The sequence below is a fragment of the Thermobia domestica genome, chromosome 11, assembly GCF_964235325.1.
Source record: "Thermobia domestica chromosome 11, izTheDome1.hap1.1, whole genome shotgun sequence".
Classification (NCBI taxonomy): domain Eukaryota; kingdom Metazoa; phylum Arthropoda; class Insecta; order Zygentoma; family Lepismatidae; genus Thermobia; species Thermobia domestica.
In genome coordinates this window covers 106,230,084-106,249,767 of record NC_137464.1, presented here as the reverse complement: position 1 = coordinate 106,249,767, position 19,684 = coordinate 106,230,084, and the positions used below count along the sequence as shown (strand labels likewise).

Genomic DNA, 19,684 nt, shown 5'->3' with positions numbered 1-19,684 from the left:
TAAGGAAGTTGGGAGGAGATTCAATTTTACTTGAATTAATGCAGAATTTTCTTGTGGGGTAGGTAAATGGTTATCGTTTGCGTCTTTGCCCCTTTAGAATCAGGTTCGATACCAGATACGAGCACATTTGGTTACAACCTACGTTAAGCTATAGGTGTACGTGTCAGATAACTCTGGCTCTAAAATTCAAACCAAAACTTAAATTATATTCTGGCCATCCGCTCCAGGGTCCATACACACGGCTACTGATGTATTCTTCTAAGAAAGAAAAATTACTTTTACTAGTTTTATTATTGGATAGTATTGGCCTTCAACAGTCCATTCTTCACGATACAGCCTTGATTATAACAAGTTTTTCTTTCGTAAACTAGTGATATTATGCATTGTAGAAGCAATCGAAAACATTATTATTATTATTATTATTATTATTATTATTATTATTATTATTATTATTATTATTATTATTATTATTATTATTATTATTATTATTATTTTAATGCAAGATTTTTCCTCCTCTTGAAATATTGTTGCTCGTCAAATCATAGTGTTTTCGTCAGGTAAGCATCCCAACTATCAGGGGCCTTGTAGTGCAAGTATTTCACGTGCTTTGTGTTTATGCTTTACTGTGCAAAATTTTACGAAATATAAGCATCTCGACTCTGGAGCAAGTTTGAAACTGGAAGAAAATATTAAGGAAACACCAAGTTACAAATGACCAGGATTACACATCACATGTGGTATTAGTGTTAGGAAGAAGGAAGTACATTTACGATTGAGATGAAACTGTTATGTTTGTTTATTGATCCTTGTTACGATATTGTTGTTTGTATGCGAAGTTCCTGGCTGTGAATTGCTGTTAGAATATGTCTTAATATAAGTTAATATGTAAATTGTATATAAGGAAAATACTTACTAGATATTTCAACTAATGTTCTTGAAATGAAAATAATTTATTCTAAATTATTATTAGAGCTTTACGAAAAAATGTCGAAAAATGAAACATATACTTATTGAGCGATTCAAAATGATATGTGTGAATGTAAAACCTCGTGCGTTGCTTTTAAGAAAGTAGAGAAAAAGAATTAATATATAAGCCCAAAATTTGATGCTGTGCGAGAAACCATGCAACTTATTGAGATGAAACGAATATTATAATATACCTTTCTTAAGCTCTTTGTTATGATACTAACAAAATTACTATCTATGTATGTATCTATGTATCTATGTATAAGATATAGCTTAAAATTTATTAGCTCTCAGAACTCCTTCGTGACTAAGCGGTTAGCGTTCACACTTTTGGCATGGGGAACCCTAGTTCGATTCGCGGCGGGAACTCACGTGGTTCAGATCCCACATTAACTCTAGGTCCACTTCTTATATAGCCTTGATGCTGAAAGAAATGCTAAACTCAAAATCAAATCAAGTTCAAATCATTAACTCTCAAATTTTAGTTTCTGCTTAACTAAAATGTTGTCCAAATATGACGTTTATGTCATTCAATAGATCATACTGAGCTACGATGTGTCTCATTTAGCAATGCGTTGTTAGGTAGTCAAAAAATAGAATTGTGCCTATGAATATTAATAATGTGTTAGGCATAACAAGCACTACTTAATTAACTATGTAAATTTATCTAAAATATAATGTTGAAGCAGTACCGTATATAATATATATAAAACATTACGTATACTTGTCACAATATATTTCTCGTATTTTAAAAGTTAAAATCATATACAAATAAACGAATACATAGAAATTATACAAAAGTTCATTCTAGCTCAAGATGTAACCACAGTATCCTCTTTAAACTTCTTCTTCCAATCTTAACCATCATAGACATGGCCCTTATTTATGAAGCATTTCTGATCAACCAACTACTTATATTTTTTCATCCTAACACTCTCCTCCCTTCTAAATAATTGAGACTTCCTTATGATCTATAGAGGACCTCAAGGTCGATGAAAGATTTTTCTGTACGATTACCAGACTCATCTATTAAACCATTACAAACACAAGAGATTTCTTGTCAATCCACGCAGGGTTATACAACCAACCACACAGAATACTGCTTATGATCCGCACATGATACAAAATCCACCAAGAATACTTCTCTAGGATCCCCAAAGGATACCATTGAATCCACTACGGATACTTCGTCTAGGATCCACACAGGATACCATTAAATCCACTAAGGATACTTCTTAAGGACCCACACAGGATACCGTTAAATCCATTAAGGATACTTCTTACGGATCCACACAGGATACCGTTAAATCCACTAAGGATACTCTCAAGGATCCACAGATTCCTTCCTTATCAGCACTTCAGGCCTTATTGGTTTCTGGTTACGAATTTCCAACTGGTCCGTCTAAAATTTACTCGTAGTTCAATTACCTTTTCCATTAATTGAGAGCCGTAGTTTTTTTTCATGACTGCGCCATTTGTTAGGTAGTCAAAAAGTAGAATTGTGCCTATGAAGATTTATGATGTGTTAGGCATAACAAGCACTACTTAATTAACTATGTAAATTTATTTAAAATATAATGTTGAAGCAGTACCGTATATAATATATATAAAACATTACGTATACTTGTCACAATATATTTCTCGTATTTTAAAAGTTAAAATCATATACAAATAAACGAATACATAGAAATTATACAAAAGTTCATTCTAGCTCAAGATGTAACCACAGTATCCTCTTTAAACTTCTTCTTCCAATCTTAACCATCATAGACATGACCCTTATTTATGAAACATTTCTGATCAACCAACTACTTATATTTTTCATCCTAACATGCGTCAACGCCATTACAGTCATACCGCTTTATATATTTAATTTTATGTTTTCCGTTATTAATTTTATTATCGTTTGTTGACATCTTTATCTGTTTTCTGTACTGTTCTACACGTTTTTGTTAGATTTATTTTTCCTAAATCACATTTCGATATCAATACTGTTTGGCAAAGAGGCCTAAAGTCCTGCACCACTTGAGATTTGGCTTAACATTATTTATTTCAACGTTTTAAAATTATAAACCAGAAAGTTTCAAGAATTATTATTGTCAAAACTTATAAAATATAGGTATACTGTGATTCTGTTTCAAGGTATCATAAATTTATTATAAATCGCACATCTTGTGAATTCAACTAATACAAATATCTGCCTAATAAAATAATTCCCAAGAGTTTATGGAACTAAGTTTATAGATTATACTGTTTTGCCAGAATGCACAATTAGGTCTGAATGGAGATCTAATTTATATCGGACTGAAATGGGACCTCTATGGTCACGGTGGCTCAGTGGTAGAGCGTTTATGGGCTCCTTGGTTCGATCCCAGCTCGCACCAAGTGAGCTCTGCGGTAGACAAACGTCGTGTGCGTAGGTTTTCTCGGGGTACTTGCGTTTCCTCTCACTTTCTTCATTTCACCATTTCATTCATTTCTCATTACCATCGTTTCCTTTAGCCTAGCCGGCATAATCGTAGGACGTAAAACTTTAAAAATTTTCCAAATTTAACCTCGTATTTCATCTATTGCAACGATGCCTGCCAAAATTATTAACATGTTAATTTGAATTGTAACGCCCCCTTCTAAATACTAGTACCAAGAACAATCAAGCGTGTCCTTATCCGTTGTTGTAGATGGTCTTCCTCCTTAAGGATAGTTCTATGTTGACGTGAACATGTTGAACATGGATAATATGGGCTCAAATGGTACTTCTAACCGAGGATTTGAAATTGTTTGCTATGAAGAAAATAAGCAATCAAATAAATTTTTAGCGAATATGGTATTTATATGCAAGGTCGCAGAATGGAGTATTTAATTTATAAAATAAATAATTAACGAATAAAGTAGAGCTTAAATATAAATTGAGAAATAATATAAAATAAAGTAATTTAAATTTCTATATAGATAATCTGTATATATGGGGTCAAAGTATCTTGTATAAAGCTCGATTACATTGTATGAAACCAAATGGGAATATTTGCAAACATATAAATGCATGCATAATAAACCTACGTATACATATATTTGAACAAGCGTATAATTAAGCCTAAATACAAGTCTACTATTGTCCTACATAGGATATAGTCAATATATTAGTCTTCTGACCTAATCCAACTAACCTAATCCTATGGTTATTATAATTAAACTATCTTCTTATACCAACTGCCTACTTATCTGAGGATACTTACCTTAACGTCTACTTACCTGTAGTGGGAATCAATCGGAACATCAGCAAGTGGAACCATCTGGATTGTACTTAATTTTCAACGTGTTACTATTTTTTAAATATAAAAGTATATTTTTTAAATATGCAAGACATTCTCTAAATTGTTTAAATTTTGTATGGAAACAAATGCGTTATCCATCACCTAACCTTTTGACTATGTAGAAAAATAAATATACTAAAATATAAAGAAGATAATACCCAGATTTACTCTACTAACATAACTTGGACACAAATAAGTTTAGAAGTTTTGGTTTTGGATTACTTCATTTTGATCTTTGTTAACTGTTGTATCGTGTAAATGTTGTATAGCTGTTGTATCCATGTTTATGCTATGCTTTCGAAGTCTGCTTTACTATAGGCTAACTTTGTAGCTTGTACTTTAAACTCCAATAACAGTGACTTCTTCATACACTACTCATTTGTAGAATCTTCTGTTTACATACGTACAACACAGATAATCCTGCACCACTCAAATTACTCGGATCCCATTTCGTACTTAATACTCTTTATGATTTTATATTTACTTATATCAATAACTTGAATCACTTGCGTTCTAATTTTGTTGTCGTGTACATTTCTTAATTTTGGATGAGTAGGGTTATCATATTTCAACTATTCCAAACCTGTCTCCTCTCATGGAAGGTAAATTTTCTAAACCTGAAAAGTCTACTTTCACTATGACGTTTACTTTCACTCCTTTTATTGGTAAAAAGATATCTAACTAGCACAAGACTATTTTTGTTTCATTCCTGCTAGATGTGTCAATAACAATAATTAGGGAAGTAGCAAGATCATTAAATTCAACATGGATATTCTCTACCAACATCAAAGTGCACTATAAGTTAATCTATATTAATATATAGGAGTAGGAATGGATGACTCATCATCGCTCAGGCCATATTATACAAAGTATTATTGGTATTAATCTGACATTTAGAGAGAATACTCCCTTTGTAACGAAAGTAATGGATAAGGAAAGGCCTTTGGAAATACCCATTCTGAGAGGTATAAAGAGAGGTTCAAAATTCCCCCTCCAGGAACAGTGCATCTCATGAATCGGCTTTAGAGAGGTGGTATTCGGAATATGAATTCGTAATTAAAGGTAAGGAAATACATGTTTCAGCGTCTTAAATCAGAAAGGATTCGTTCAAGTTGGAGGTCTGAAATTCGGTATATAGCCTTGTAAAATTATTAAAGATAAGGAAACGCGTATTACATCGTTTCTGAAAATTATCCTTCCAAGGTGAAAAAGAGGAAATTTCAATCATATTGAAATTTCCCTTTATTTATTAGCAAAGAGTCGAATGTGAGGATATTTTTTAAATTGGAGATGTAAAAGTCAGTATATAAACTCTTGAATAATAATAACGGAATACATGTTCCACCGTTTTTGAAAGTTCTATTTCAAACGGAAAAAAGGCGAATCATCTTGGTAATATCCAAATTTTCCTTTCTTTATTGTGCAATGCCCAATTTGAGAATTCAGTTAAGCAGGGGCGGATCCAGGACGGACTTCTGGGGAGGGGAGCAGTGGGTTGTAATATTGCTAGTTAGAACCCCTCCTGATTGCCCCCCTGGATCCGCCACTGCAGTTAAGTTGTCGATGTGAAATTAAGTAAACTTTTGAATAAAAGTAGAACACATGTTTCAGCGTTTTCGAAAATGTTGCTTGTAAGCAGGGAAAGGAGGACAATTTGTTTAATTTCTTTGATAATTTACCTTTATGTTTTTTTTTTATTATATGGGAACTTGTTTAAGCTGGAAATGTATAATTTGGTTTATAAGAATAAAGATATACGTGTTCTAGTGTTTTCGAAAAATCTGCTCCTAAAGCGGAAAAATGGTTAATTTCTGTAATATTGAATTTTTTCTTTATTTTTTCACTAAGTGCCGGATGAGGGATTATCTTCAGTTGTAAATTAGAAATTCGATATTTAAAAAAAAATTTACAAATGCAGAGGAACGCATATTTAAAATTTTTCCAAAATTTCCATTTCTAAGAGGAAATACTAGGATCGATTCTATGATATTTAAATTTCCGTTTTTCTATTGAGAAAGTGTCTAGTGTGATGATTCGCTTATGTTGAAGATGTAAAATTTTGTTTATAAAGCTCTTAACTTAAAAAAAAATTAGAATATGTACTTCAGCAGTTTTGAGAATTCGGGAAAGGGGGATTTTTTTCTTATAATATGGAAATTTCCCTTTATTTATTCACAAAGATATTTGTGGAAATTTGTTTAAACTTTTAGATATATATAATGGGACACGTGCTTCAGCATTTTGGAAAATTGCGGTTCTTAGTAGAAAAGATGATCATTACTATAATATCGAAATTTCCTTTTGTTTATTGAGAAAATGTCCGTTTTGAGTATTTGTTTAAGATGAAGATGTGAACATATGAATACAAACTGTTAATTAGAAATAAGGGAAACATGGATTTCAGCATCTTGGGAAATTCCGATCCGAGGAGGAGAAGGGAAGAGGCAATATATATAATTAAATGAAAGAGAGAAAGTGATTCACTGAAAATTCAGTACTTATTAATATACATAGAAATGTGAGACTTGGACAAAACTCTCCTTTCATTACGAGAACTCTTTCGTTATAAATACTAATGTACGAACCATGATCTAAGGTAATTAAGAGTACGAGCAGTGTTCTGTGCTTTCTAAATTTAATTTTTAAGATGTCGCATTTGATATATAGGATTCAAATACACTTTTTTATGTTCATATCTACTAACCACACTTATCACTGTATATCCTTTCAGATGTAGTTTTTCTTCTACTTTTGGTTTTTGCGTCGCAAATTATTAGATAAATTTAAATTTAATTAGCAAATTATAAGTTTTGCATCATACTTTTGGCAATGTAGGAAGTCATTATTATTATTATTATTATTATTATTATTATTATTATTATTATTATTATTATTATTATTATTATTATTATTATTATTATTATATTTTACAGTTGTATGTGGACAAGAAATAATGAAAAAAATACATTTTTTGTAAATCACAAAAGATGATGATAAGGAAAAGAAACGCAAAGAAAAGTAATATCATTTGTGTTTCTGAAGAGCTTATTTTGCCCTATAGATTATCTAATCTGGTAACTTGTTTCGAATGTGTCCATATCAAGTTCTCTCTTAAGTGCTAAATCCAGAATGCTGTGATGAAACGGACAATTCAAATTGTGAATCTTCATTTTTACGATATAGGTACAATAAGTTAATTTTTATACATGGAGTATGTTCATTTCGTAACTAATGTAGCCAAATGCTACTAAGATCCACTTAATGTCCCCACTTTTCTAAAATTTCTAAAAGCAAACACAACTTTTCTTTCTCCATTTTCTAAGGAAAATAAGAATAATATTTCGGAACATTGGTATGTAACAACTACATGCGTCATTTATGAACTCTTTACCAGAGTTTGAAATAACTATGAAAATCACTAACAAGAGCAGAAAAGGTGATATTGATAAAGTTCATGCTTTTCTCGTGATCTTGTGTAAGAAAGGTAAGACGGGGTCTTGCATCTCCAAATCTTATTAAGGTGCTTTGTTTCCAGGTACAATATAATATCTAAGTACACAAGGTATCTTTGTCTTCAATTCTATGACCAGTCTCTAGTCTTATCATATGAACACACCTAAAGAGAAAGGTTTGTTTTCAAGAGATTGATTCTTTATCACTGAGAGTTTTCCAATATATGTGACATCGAAAGAGAATTATTGTCCTAAAGGAAAGACACTCTTATTTCTGTTTTTATTTTTGGATAACAAAAGTAGTTCACTTCGGTAATAAATTACTGATCATAAGTGAATCGCATTTTAGAATTCAATATCTTGCTTGTAACAAATTTCTATGATTTTGTATAATAAATTACGATGTGATAATGCTTGAATACGATTATGTATAGTATATCTAACTGATATATAGTTAAACCATCTACTCGACTTGTAATACCATCACAAAAACGCGACTTTGCCAAGGAAAAGCAGTAATCTATCAAGGACTTTTTCAAAACCTAAAAACTATAAGTATTTATTCTTTTAAATCTTCCTTTTCATCTTTATGTAGTCATTTAGCAAGGAACAGTAAGACAAGTTTAAAATATGTATTTAAAGAATTAGTTCTGCGCTTTAGGTAAATGTTTTTGTTTACTTTAAAATTGTATGTATATAGAATGTGTATTATTCTATGTTTCCTTCAATTAAGTTAGACATTATAAAATTCACCTTAAGACGTGAACATTGTTTCTATTCTTAGATTTCTTTTTTCTATAAATATAACATATTTTGTTAGTAGACATAGGAATTTTATGCAAATGCATATTTTATGCTTATATGCATCTATATTAAACTTGGTAAGTGTTTCTAAAGTCAATAGTAAAGCTTGAAGAGTTTTGTAATGCCTAGGATGGAAGAATGTCTAGTTTATGGAGGGTCAATAATGTTAGCAACCGATCAGCAGACCAAAGACGCATACAATTGCCAAAGCATTAAGAGAAATTTGATAATGGTAAAGACATTTTAATATCTTGTCCACTTCAATTCAGAAACAAGGGACGCGAGAAATGCTACTCAGTGAATGCTTAACTCTAGTTGATGAAGTTCAGCACAAGCTCCAGTCAGCTCCTAGTAAATTTGGGGGCTCTGTGGAAAAGAAATTGACAGATCTTATTGCCAGAAAAGAAGACTACAAAACAGTTGAAGTCATGGGAAAATATCTGTAATGATTAAATTTCAACTTGCCAGAAAATATAGATACTAAACTGCTCATGTCCATAAATATTGTCCAGTAACATGTATTGATGTTAACAGATCACAACAGGTCTCTGACAACAAATGTCACGAACTGACACCAGAAAATGAAGAAAAGCATCTTTTGAATAAGGGGGATTACGGTAAGGAGTAAACGAAAACTCTTTTTTTTCTTCTTTTGGTACAATGGAAACGTGTAGAAAAGTGAGGCTCGTATTATTTTGTTTTGTGTTCATTTTAGTCTTATAATATGTGTGTGTTTTAAAGAAGTTAGGAGTATATAAACCGTAACTACCAAAAAATAAATTCCGTCCCTGAAAGATAAAGTACATCTTCGATGCTATATTTCACCTACAAAATTTTGTCACAACTTTGGTGCATGTTTGAAAATGCTCTCTTTAATTGCATTGTTAGTGCATATTAAGTGCATATTTTAACACAGTTAACATCATAATTGCTGTATATTTCTTGAATTTTAAGTGCATACAAATCTGATGTCTACTGATGAGTCTTTGCATTTGTTTTTCGGAGTCATCATTGTTGTGCTTATATGAAATTAATTTTTGAAGCAGCTGTTGGGCGGAGATGCATGCTTTACTTTACAGGGTGACCAGAATATAAAAGAACTAAGTCAAAATACACACAGACCAATTCTTAATTTGTTGTATTTTTATAATTTTGTTTAAAGTAATTGTTGTGATTTTAAGTGGAGAATGGAAACAGAAAATAAAAAAAAAAATCGACACACACAGTGATGTACTTCGATATTTAAAAAAGAAAAAATACATATAAAGTGCTAGAACTTCATGGAAAAGAAAAAGTACTTGAGTTGTATTTAATAACACAATAGAAAGAGTTACTTCTCCAGTAGACAGAAGTGTGAGAACTGTTATTAAAATTTGCATATTTTATTCAACAACACTATTTAAAGTATATACATAAACCAACACTATAGACAAGTGGCATAGACAGCAGGCTGACGTGCTCAAGCTATCCCTCTCTTAGCATAGTGATACCAAAAATGGGCTCTACTAACATGCAATACTTTTCACTTGTGATCCCCAGTAATACGACTTTTCTTATACTTTATCACAACTATTGAACAACCATGCTTAATAGAGCTTACTTCCTAGAAGTTCCCTTTAGTACTATATAAGATTTCAACAAGTTTGTCATGTACTATATTCTTCTTCCTTTTCAGAGGGAGGTATTCCTTCTCGTCAACATGTGCATTAAAATTTACCGTCTGAGGGTTTGAGTAGAGATCATTAAAATATGACATTTTAAAAATTAAATTTAGAAAAAACAGTTGGGAAATTCCTGCTCGTATCCGAATTAACTTAGACCATGGTTCGTGCATTACTACTAAGAGAGAAAAAGTTATCGTAATAAAAGAAGTTTTCTGTCCAAGTCTCACGTTTCTATATTAACAAATCCTGAATTCCTAGTGAATTTCACTTTCAGTCTTACGTATACCCGTAACCCTTTCGGGTACTCATGGTACAATTTGTACCATACGGATGTTTCATGGTACATTGCGTTATAACTCTCCTATTTGAGCTTTTTCGTCCGTTTTTTTCTGTTTTTTGTTTTTCAAGTCCAGAGGCATTGTAGAAGACCTTACGTATTGTTTCACACCTTCCTGCGTCGAGACATAGGAGGTGATGATGTCATAATTTTAAAATATATATTTTCTTTTATTAAGCCTATGTTCATTATTTTTTGCGGGCTTATTTTTGCACCTAGAAGATTGAAATTGTGCACAAACATTTTGTCTACCTAGTAGTATTTAACATTTTTTTTCAGATTTCTGCGTTAAAACAGGGGGTCCAGAGGGGCAAAAACTTTAAAAAAGGGATATTTAGACAAAAGATCCCTTTTTTCGAGATTTTCCCGCCTTAGATACACGATGGAGACATGTGAATGGTACTGGATGAAAGGCAGTTCTATTCTGAAGAGAATGATTGGCGGATTATAGTCCTAGGGTAAATAGAGATGTCTCAGGACATTTTTTTTTACCTGAGATCATGGTCTTTTGCGGTAACTTGTTGCATTGTGGGGATTCTTGATAAAATTTCTTCCGCCCTTAGTATTCAAGATAGAAACTTGAAATTTGGCACACACATTCAGTCTACCAAGTACTATTTATCAGATTTTTTGAGATCTCTACGTTCACACAGGGTCGTTCCAGAGGGGCCCAAAGTGTGAAAAAAATCCCTCCGGAATTTTCCCTTTGACATCACTTTTCCCTCTTCTGGTATATGGTATGGGCATGCAAGTGATACCATTTGAAAGCCAGCTCCATTCTAAAGAGAATGTGGTATAAACCATGATTCTAGGATAAATAGTGACGATGCAGTAGCTGCTTGACTGAAAGTCTAGAAAATACCCCCAAAACCCACGTACCCGAAAGGGGTAATCATACATATTGCTTCTCCTTCCCCTTCTCGGAGTAGAATTTCCGAACATGTTGAAATACATGTTTCTTTTCTTCTTAATTAAGAGTTTATATTCAGATTTTCTCAGAGCTCCCTCGTGGCTAAGCGGTTAGCGTACGTGCCTTTGGCGTGGGAGACCCGGGTTCGATTCCCGGCGGAAGCTCATGTGGTTCGGATTCCACGTTAATCAGTAGGTCTACGTCTCATATAGCCTCGCTGCTGAAAGGGACGCTAAACTAAAATCAACTCAACTCAGATTTTCACATCTCAATCTTAACCGAATACTCAGCATGGGTATTTTCTCAATAAACAAAACGAAATTTCGGATATCATAGTAATGACCATCTTTTTGCTCACCAAAGAATCGTAATTTTCGAAGATTTTGAAATACGTGTTCCTTATACGTGTGTAAATATTTAAACAAATCCCCACAAACCATTATATGTGAATAAATGAAGGAAAATTTCAATATTATAGAAATATTCCCTGTTCCCTGAATTTTCAAAATTTGCTAAAACACATATTCTGTTATTTTTAGTTAAGAGCTTTGTAGTTTACATCTTCAACTTAAGCAAATCCTCACATTAGACACTTTCTCAACAAAGAAGCGGAAATTTGAATATTATCGAATCAACCCTAGTATTTCCTCTTAAAAGCAGAATTTTCGAAAACTCTTAAATATGTGATCACCTGCTTTTACATAATATGTTTTAATATCGAACTCCTTATTTACAACTTAAACAAATCCCTTAACGAGAAATTAAACACTTAAAGAGAAATTTGAAAATTATATAAATTAATCCTTTTTCCCCTTTAGGAGCAGATTTTTCGGAAACACCAGAACTCTTATTTCATTATCCTTATTTAAGAGTTTATAAATCAAATTTTACACCTTTAGCTTAAGCGAGTCCCCACATTGGTTACGTTATGAATATATAAAAGTAAATTATTAAAGAAATTAAAGAAGTTGTTTTCCTTTCTCCATTTAGGAGCGACATTTTTGAAAACGCTGGTATCTGTGTTCTATTAATTTTGTTTATACCTAATTTCAGATCGTAAACTTAAGTGAGTTCTCACATTGAGCACTGCACAATAAAGGAAGGAAAACTTGGATATTACAGAGATGATTCACTTTCTTCTCGTTTGAATTAGAACTTTCAAAAACGTTGAAACGTGTATTCTCTTATCAGTGGGGGCGATTGGACGTTAAAAGTGGGGGGCAAGACATGATCTGAATATTTGTATCTAAATGTTAGTTTCCCTGGTTGTAAGGATACTATCTTTTTCGGTTAAAATACCGCATATCGTATTTAATATTTTATTAAGTAATTTAACGAGAGCAACGCAAGTAGGTACTATCCTTTTGTACTCTTAAACAACGAAGGTGTAAGAAGAGATTTGATTTCTTGCTTATGAACATCTTAAAATTCTGCCTGGAAAATTGTGTAATAAGATTATTTAATAACAAATTTACAAAACAAATAAATAGAAAGGATAATATTACTCATAGTAATGAACAATGAGGTTTGTTTTGTAGAAGTTATATTGAAACTGGGGAGTAATGAACAACTTAATTTTTAATTCCACACATGCTATTAAATGTATGTTATTACTCTTAGAAAATGAAAGACAGTAAATACAACAAGCATTTGTTACGACATTTAGAGCAATATTTGCTTTTGCAGCTTTCCGAAACATGTTTGTTGCCATTAGGTACAGTTTTCATTCTCTTGGAACACTTCAAAACACAACCATACTTAGAATCACTTCACACTCCAGTTATACAAAATAATTCGAAAACCTAGAATTATGTTGAATTTACTAAATTTAATTATATATACATTCGTACACCCCTAAACACACTTCTTCACTCGTATTTTACACTACAAAACAATGGGAAAGGTAGAAGTTGTTTCTTATTACGCTCTTTTTAATCAATATTCCTTACTTAAGAAAGAAGAAAAGACATTTTAGGAACTGTCAATTTTTGTGCAATTAAAGAATACCTTATGAAATACTTTTTTTTTCGAAATGTTCTCTAAATTAGTTTCAAAGCGGCTGACTAACATTTCGAGCCCTTGTAAGAAGGGGGTATAAAATCAAAACCTGCTAAATTCATTTTTAATTTTTTTTTTTTTTTTGGAACGAAGAAAAAGTGACGCCCTCATGTTTTCAGAATTTTTGAACAACTTTTTTTTTTGTTGTTGTTGATTTAACTCATTTCTATTTAGTGATCACTAAACAAAAAAAAGCTCAACAATTCAGAAACATAAGGGCGTCACTTCTTCTTCGTTTCCTGACAAAATTGAAAAATGGATTTAGCAGGTTTTGTTCTATACTCCTGAATTGAAAGTATGCTGGAATTGTTGTGGTTCAATAGGTTAATTTTTGGGTATTTTCCGTGGCAATTAAAACGCAATTCTTGTAGATTTCTTAACTTCACGGGAAGACAACCAATACATACTCACGCAATGGCAAATATTATATGGCACCATTTTTTTCTATGAAACAGTAATACATACTAAAATTTTACATTTCCAAATGAAACTATATACATTAATGGGTTACTTCAAAAAAGTGGAGGGGGCGGCAAGTGTTCCCCTTTGCCCCCTAATCGCAGCCCATGTCCGTTATTATTATTATTCCAGATTTTATATGCTGATTTTTACATTTCCATCTTAAAGAGTATCCTCACATTTGGGTCTTCGTGAGTAAATAAAGGAAAATTTCAATGTAATTGAAATTGCCCTCTTTTTTTCCTGTTAGAAGTAAAAAAGAGGAGAAAGGCTGAATTAGTGTTTCCTTATGTTTTAGTTATTATAGAAGTCTATATATACGAATTTCAGAGCTCCAACTTATGCGAATCCTTTCTGATTAAATAAAGGGCAATTTGGGTATTTTATAAATGCCCTTCTTTCCTCTCTTAGTGTGGAGTGTTCGAAAACGCAGAAACAAGTTCGCTTACTTTTAATGACAAATTCATATGCCGAATTCCATCTCCCTAAAGCCAAAGATTTGTGAGATGCATTATTAATAGGAAGAAATTTTGAAGCCTGTTTACTCCACCCTTTAGAATGGATATTTGCAGAAACCCTCCCTTATTTGTTGCTTTCGTGACAAAAGGAGGAGTCTCTTAAAATTTCACATTAATACCAATAATATAATATGGTCTGGTCCATTATGAGTCACTCACTCCTACTCTTTTATATATTAATATAGATTAATTTATAGTACACTTTAGCTTTGGTAGAGAGCAACAAACGTTGGATCTAATAATCTTACTACTTTCCTAATCACTTTTACCGATACATCCAGCAGTAATGAAACAGAAATTGGCTTCGTGCTGACTAGATACTCCTTAGCAACAAAATTAGTGAAAGCAAACCTCATGCTGTACTTTTCAGGTTTGAAAGATTTACCTCCCATCAAAAGTTACTTGTTTGTTATAACAGAAATACCTAACCCTACTCACGCCCAGTTTCGACTGGGAATGAAATTGCAGTTAAAAAAAAAAAAAAAAAAAAAATGCAGGATTAAAAATGTGTGTAAATTATAGAATATGCGTGTTTAAGGTAATTGGTGGTTATATACAATATGAAACGATAAAGAGTATTAATTATAAAGTGGTAGAATTATCTGTGTCATACGTGTGTAAAAAAACGATTTTACAAATGTACTCTATGAAGAAATTATTATTATTGGAGATCAAGGTATAAACTATTAAGTTAGCCTGTAGTCAAATAGACTGCGTAAAAATAATATATATACAGTAAGAATTGATGAAAGAATACAGTCATACTTCCTCAATTGAGAGTACATGGTAGCCTGAGAAAATATTTCCGAACTTTGAGCTTTGTACATAAGTTTTAGCAGTTAATCATAGCATTTTAATTTTGATTTATATTTTTCTTAATGAAAGATGTGCAGTTTGTACAGAATGCAGAGGACAGGGTTCTAATAGCAGCCGCCTAGAAGTATGAATAAAATGTAATGTGATGTTATATTCGTTACTTTATTTCATCCTTTTGGGCGCATAGATTCTACTTCTTTTGTGTTATCTTTACAGAAAGGCTGTTGCGCATATTAGAAACGTGTTAGAATTAGCAGAAGTGGTCTCGTCATTTTTTGTGGCTCGAAATAACAATAGTAAAATTAAAGTGTAGGCGATTTAGAATTGACAAGTCACCACAGAATTTTGTAAACAAGAATTTGTAGAGCAGAGGTAATGGATTCATAATCTGGGTTGCTTAATAAACGAAATAGAACACTTTCGTGATGTGAAGGGAATGGACAATAGTGCAGTCAAAATAAGGTTTGAGGTAGACATTTAGAATAAAAAGATGGGACCTTCTGGAATTTATTAGTGATCTCTTCGTCATTAACCTCCAGAAAATCCCCCCCTTCCAAATCCAGTTGTGAGTTTTCCGCCATTTTGAATAAATAATCTACCATCTTTTATTTCTCACATGCACTTAGTTTATGTCACGTAACTTCTTCCATTCTTTCTTTATTATATTTCTAATATTATAGGCAATGTAACAAGTTATTATCACTTTTCTCCGAGTAACCATTTTTGCAAAACTTTAGGATAAAGTGAAAAATTGGGATCTGTAGTAGGGTGCATATTCTTTTCATTGTCTCATTAAAAGAAATATATATATATATATATATATATATATATATATATATATATATATATATATATATATATATATATATATATAAAAGTACTCGAATAAAAGTTGTTGGAAACATCATGAGCTTTAAAACGATGTATATATTGTCACTCTATACAATGTCAGAGGTGCGCAATGAAGTTTCAAACGTCACCGGGCTGCGCACAATTTCTGAGGAGACATATGAATGAATCATTTAACATGAAGAAAAAGAAAGACTATTTAGTGATTTGAGACGGCTTTTCATTGCAATTTCCGGTAAGTATCAACAGGTTTGGAAGTCTAGTTAGTTTAATAAATTGTTTGTACACAGTGGCGTTGGCAGGGGGGGGGAGTTGCGCAAGAACTCTGAAAGTAGACTTTCGCACTATATTTCTGTATGTAAGCCTATGTGTTCATTGAAATTAGTGTTTGAGATAAACGTTTCAAAAAGAAGATGAAATCTATTGAAATCTGTTTTACTGATGTTGTTATCCTGCAAAAAATCCAGTTGCCGGTTTTCGCCTTTTTTGAATAAGTGGCCCTAGTCCAGTACAATTACGACAAAAATCGATCAAACTTAAAGATTTTTTAAAGAAAAGGTTAAACCTGTTAGAATATGTTATATGTATTGATATTATACTAAAACAGTCCCAAAACTTGATGGTTTCCCGTTATTTTAAATAAGCAGTACATCATCTTGAAATTTTCCCTAGCACTTAGTTTTTGCCTTATGTCCCCTAAGCCATTAAACGTAAATATATCATTCTTTTTTTATGATACTTATGTGATCACTTTCTCCGCTCTGGCGTTACCAAAAGTTCAGTGTATCTTAAAGTTTTATCTATTAGTGTTTGAAAATATAAATTTACAGAAGTATATTTTGATAAAAATTCCCTGAGACATCCCTAATTACCCTAGGGTCATGTTTCGCTCATCATTCTCTTCAGAATAGAACTGCCTTTCAGACGTTACGACTCATGTGTCTCCGTCATGTATCTAAAGCGGGAAAATCCCGAAGAAAGCGATTTTTGGTCTAAATATCCTTTTTTTCCAACTTTTTGCCCCTCTGGACCCCCCTGTTTTAACTCATAGATCTGAAAAATCTGGTAAATATTACTTTGTGGACTGAATGTTTGTGCAAAATTTCAATCTTCTACGTGCAAAAATAATCCCGCCAAAAAATAATGAACATAGGCTTAATAAAAGAAAATATATATTTTAAAATTATGACGTCATCACCTCCTATGTCTCGACGCAGGAAGATGTGAAACAATACGTAAGGTCTTCTACAATGCCTCTGGACTTGAAAAACAAAAAACAGAAAAAAACGGACGAAAAATCTCAAATAGGAGAGTTATAACGCAATGTACCATGAAACATCCGTATGGTACAAATTGTACCATGAGTACCCGAAAGGGTTACGGGTATACGTAAGACTGAAAGTGAAATTAACTAGGAATTCAGGATTTGTTAATATAGAAACGTGAGACTTGGACAGAAAACTTCTTTTATTACGATAACTTTTTCTCTCTTAGTAGTAATGCACGAACCATGGTCTAAGTTAATTCGGATACGAACAGGAATTTCCCAACTGTTTTTTCTAAATTTAATTTTTAAAATGTCATATTTGATATATACGATTTTATCTTCATACTTTACTGAAACTTATTACCATATATTCTTGCAGATGTAGTTTATCGGCTTTTTTATTATTTTTTTAATTTTTGTTTTTGCATTGCAAATTACTAAACAAATTTAAATTCAGTCAGAAAATTACAAGTTTTCTATCATATTTTTGACAATGTAGGAAGTTTATTATTATTATTATTATTATTATTATTATTATTATTATTATTATTATTATTATTATTAGTGATGGTGGTGGTTGTCCACCACAAAGTTCACTTGACGCGAGCTGAGATCAAACCACAGGACTCCGCACCAGAGGTGAACACTTTAACACTGAGCCATCGCTGCCGTTCACGATGATGAGTCAACACCTGAAAACGTTAGTAACCTAATTGAGAGTGAAATCAGGGACCACGTAGTACGAAAGCTTGTGCACTGACAATTCGGCTAAGTAGGAGCTCAATATATATATATTTTAATGATCTCTACTCAAACCCTCAGACGGTAAATTTTAATGCACATGTTGACGAGAAGGAATACCTCCCTCTGAAAAGGAAGAAGAATATAGTACATGACAAACTTGTTGAAATCTTATATAGTACTAAAGGGAACTTCTAGGAAGTAAGCTCTATTAAGCATGGTTGTTCAATAGTTGTGATAAAGTATAAGAAAAGTCGTATTACTGGGGATCACAAGTGAAAAGTATTGCATGTTAGTAGAGCCCATTTTTGGTATCACTATGCTAAGAGAGGGATAGCTTGAGCACGTCAGCCTGCTGTCTATGCCACTTGTCTATAGTGTGGGTTTATGTATATACTTTAAATAGTGTTGTTGAATAAAATATGCAAATTTTAATAACAGTTCTCACACTTCTGTCTACTGGAGAAGTAACTCTTTCTATTGTGTTATTAAATACAACTCAAGTACTTTTTCTTTTCCATGAAGTTCTAGCATTTTATATATATTTTTTTCTTTTTTAAATATCGAAGTACATCACTGTGTGTGTCGATTTTTTTTTATTTTCTGTTTCCATTCTCCACTTAAAATCACAACAATTACTTTAAACAAAATTATAAAAATACAACAAATTAAGAAATGGTCTGTGTGTATTTTGACTTAGTTCTCTTATATTCTGGTCACCCTGTAAAGTAAAGCATGCATCTCCGCCCAACAGCTGCTTCAAGAATTAATTTCATATAAGCACAACAATGATGACTCCGAAAAACAAATGCAAAGACTCATCAGTAGACTCATCAGTAGATTACAATGCAAAATATCCTAGTGTATTGTAAATAGTGACAAAAAATTTCATTTTCATGAAAATTGTTTCACTTGTTCCCACATCGTTGTCAAAAGTAAAGTTTAATTGTAATTGAAGTTCCGTGAAAAATTAGTTAAATAAAGTGAAAAATCTAACAATTCTTCACTTTTGGAAAATTATATTCGAAAAATGTTATGTGTTTTCCCCATATAATTCATTTTTGATCATTCAAAATAATAACGTCGGTGATTTATCAGTCTCATACGCATAACACAATATTTTATCATGACTTTACTACATTTCTACATTTGTATATCGTATAAATAAGTAGTGCTAATATGAAGCATCTACCGTAAGTTTTCTACTACCCAAAATTCCAAAGTTGAACTGAAGTAACTCATTAAAATATACTGAAAAAAATCCTGGAAATATAAAAATATTCATCTATTCATTTAGAAAAGGAATAAATTGTAATCAATAAACAAGTTGACTGTTGTAGTTGTTATTCCAACTTATTTTTTAAACAGTATTAAAAAGAAAAGCAGGAAATTAAAAGACGCAAGAAGTAACTTCATTCTAATTTATAAAATAATAATAAGTTTTTTTATTTTTGGTTATATACGCATTTTTTCTAATATACAATCATTACATTTTCTTTCATTACACTTTAATATAATTTTTAATGATAATA

The 19,684-nt window shown here is 31.8% G+C and overlaps 1 long non-coding RNA gene across 1 annotated transcript in view; it reads left to right on the top strand.

The window, feature by feature from the left end:
• The window catches only part of LOC145664346 (uncharacterized), a 212,412-nt gene that overhangs the window by 151,002 nt on the left and 41,726 nt on the right, over window positions 1-19,684 (top strand). The gene's annotated exons all lie outside the window — the stretch shown is intronic.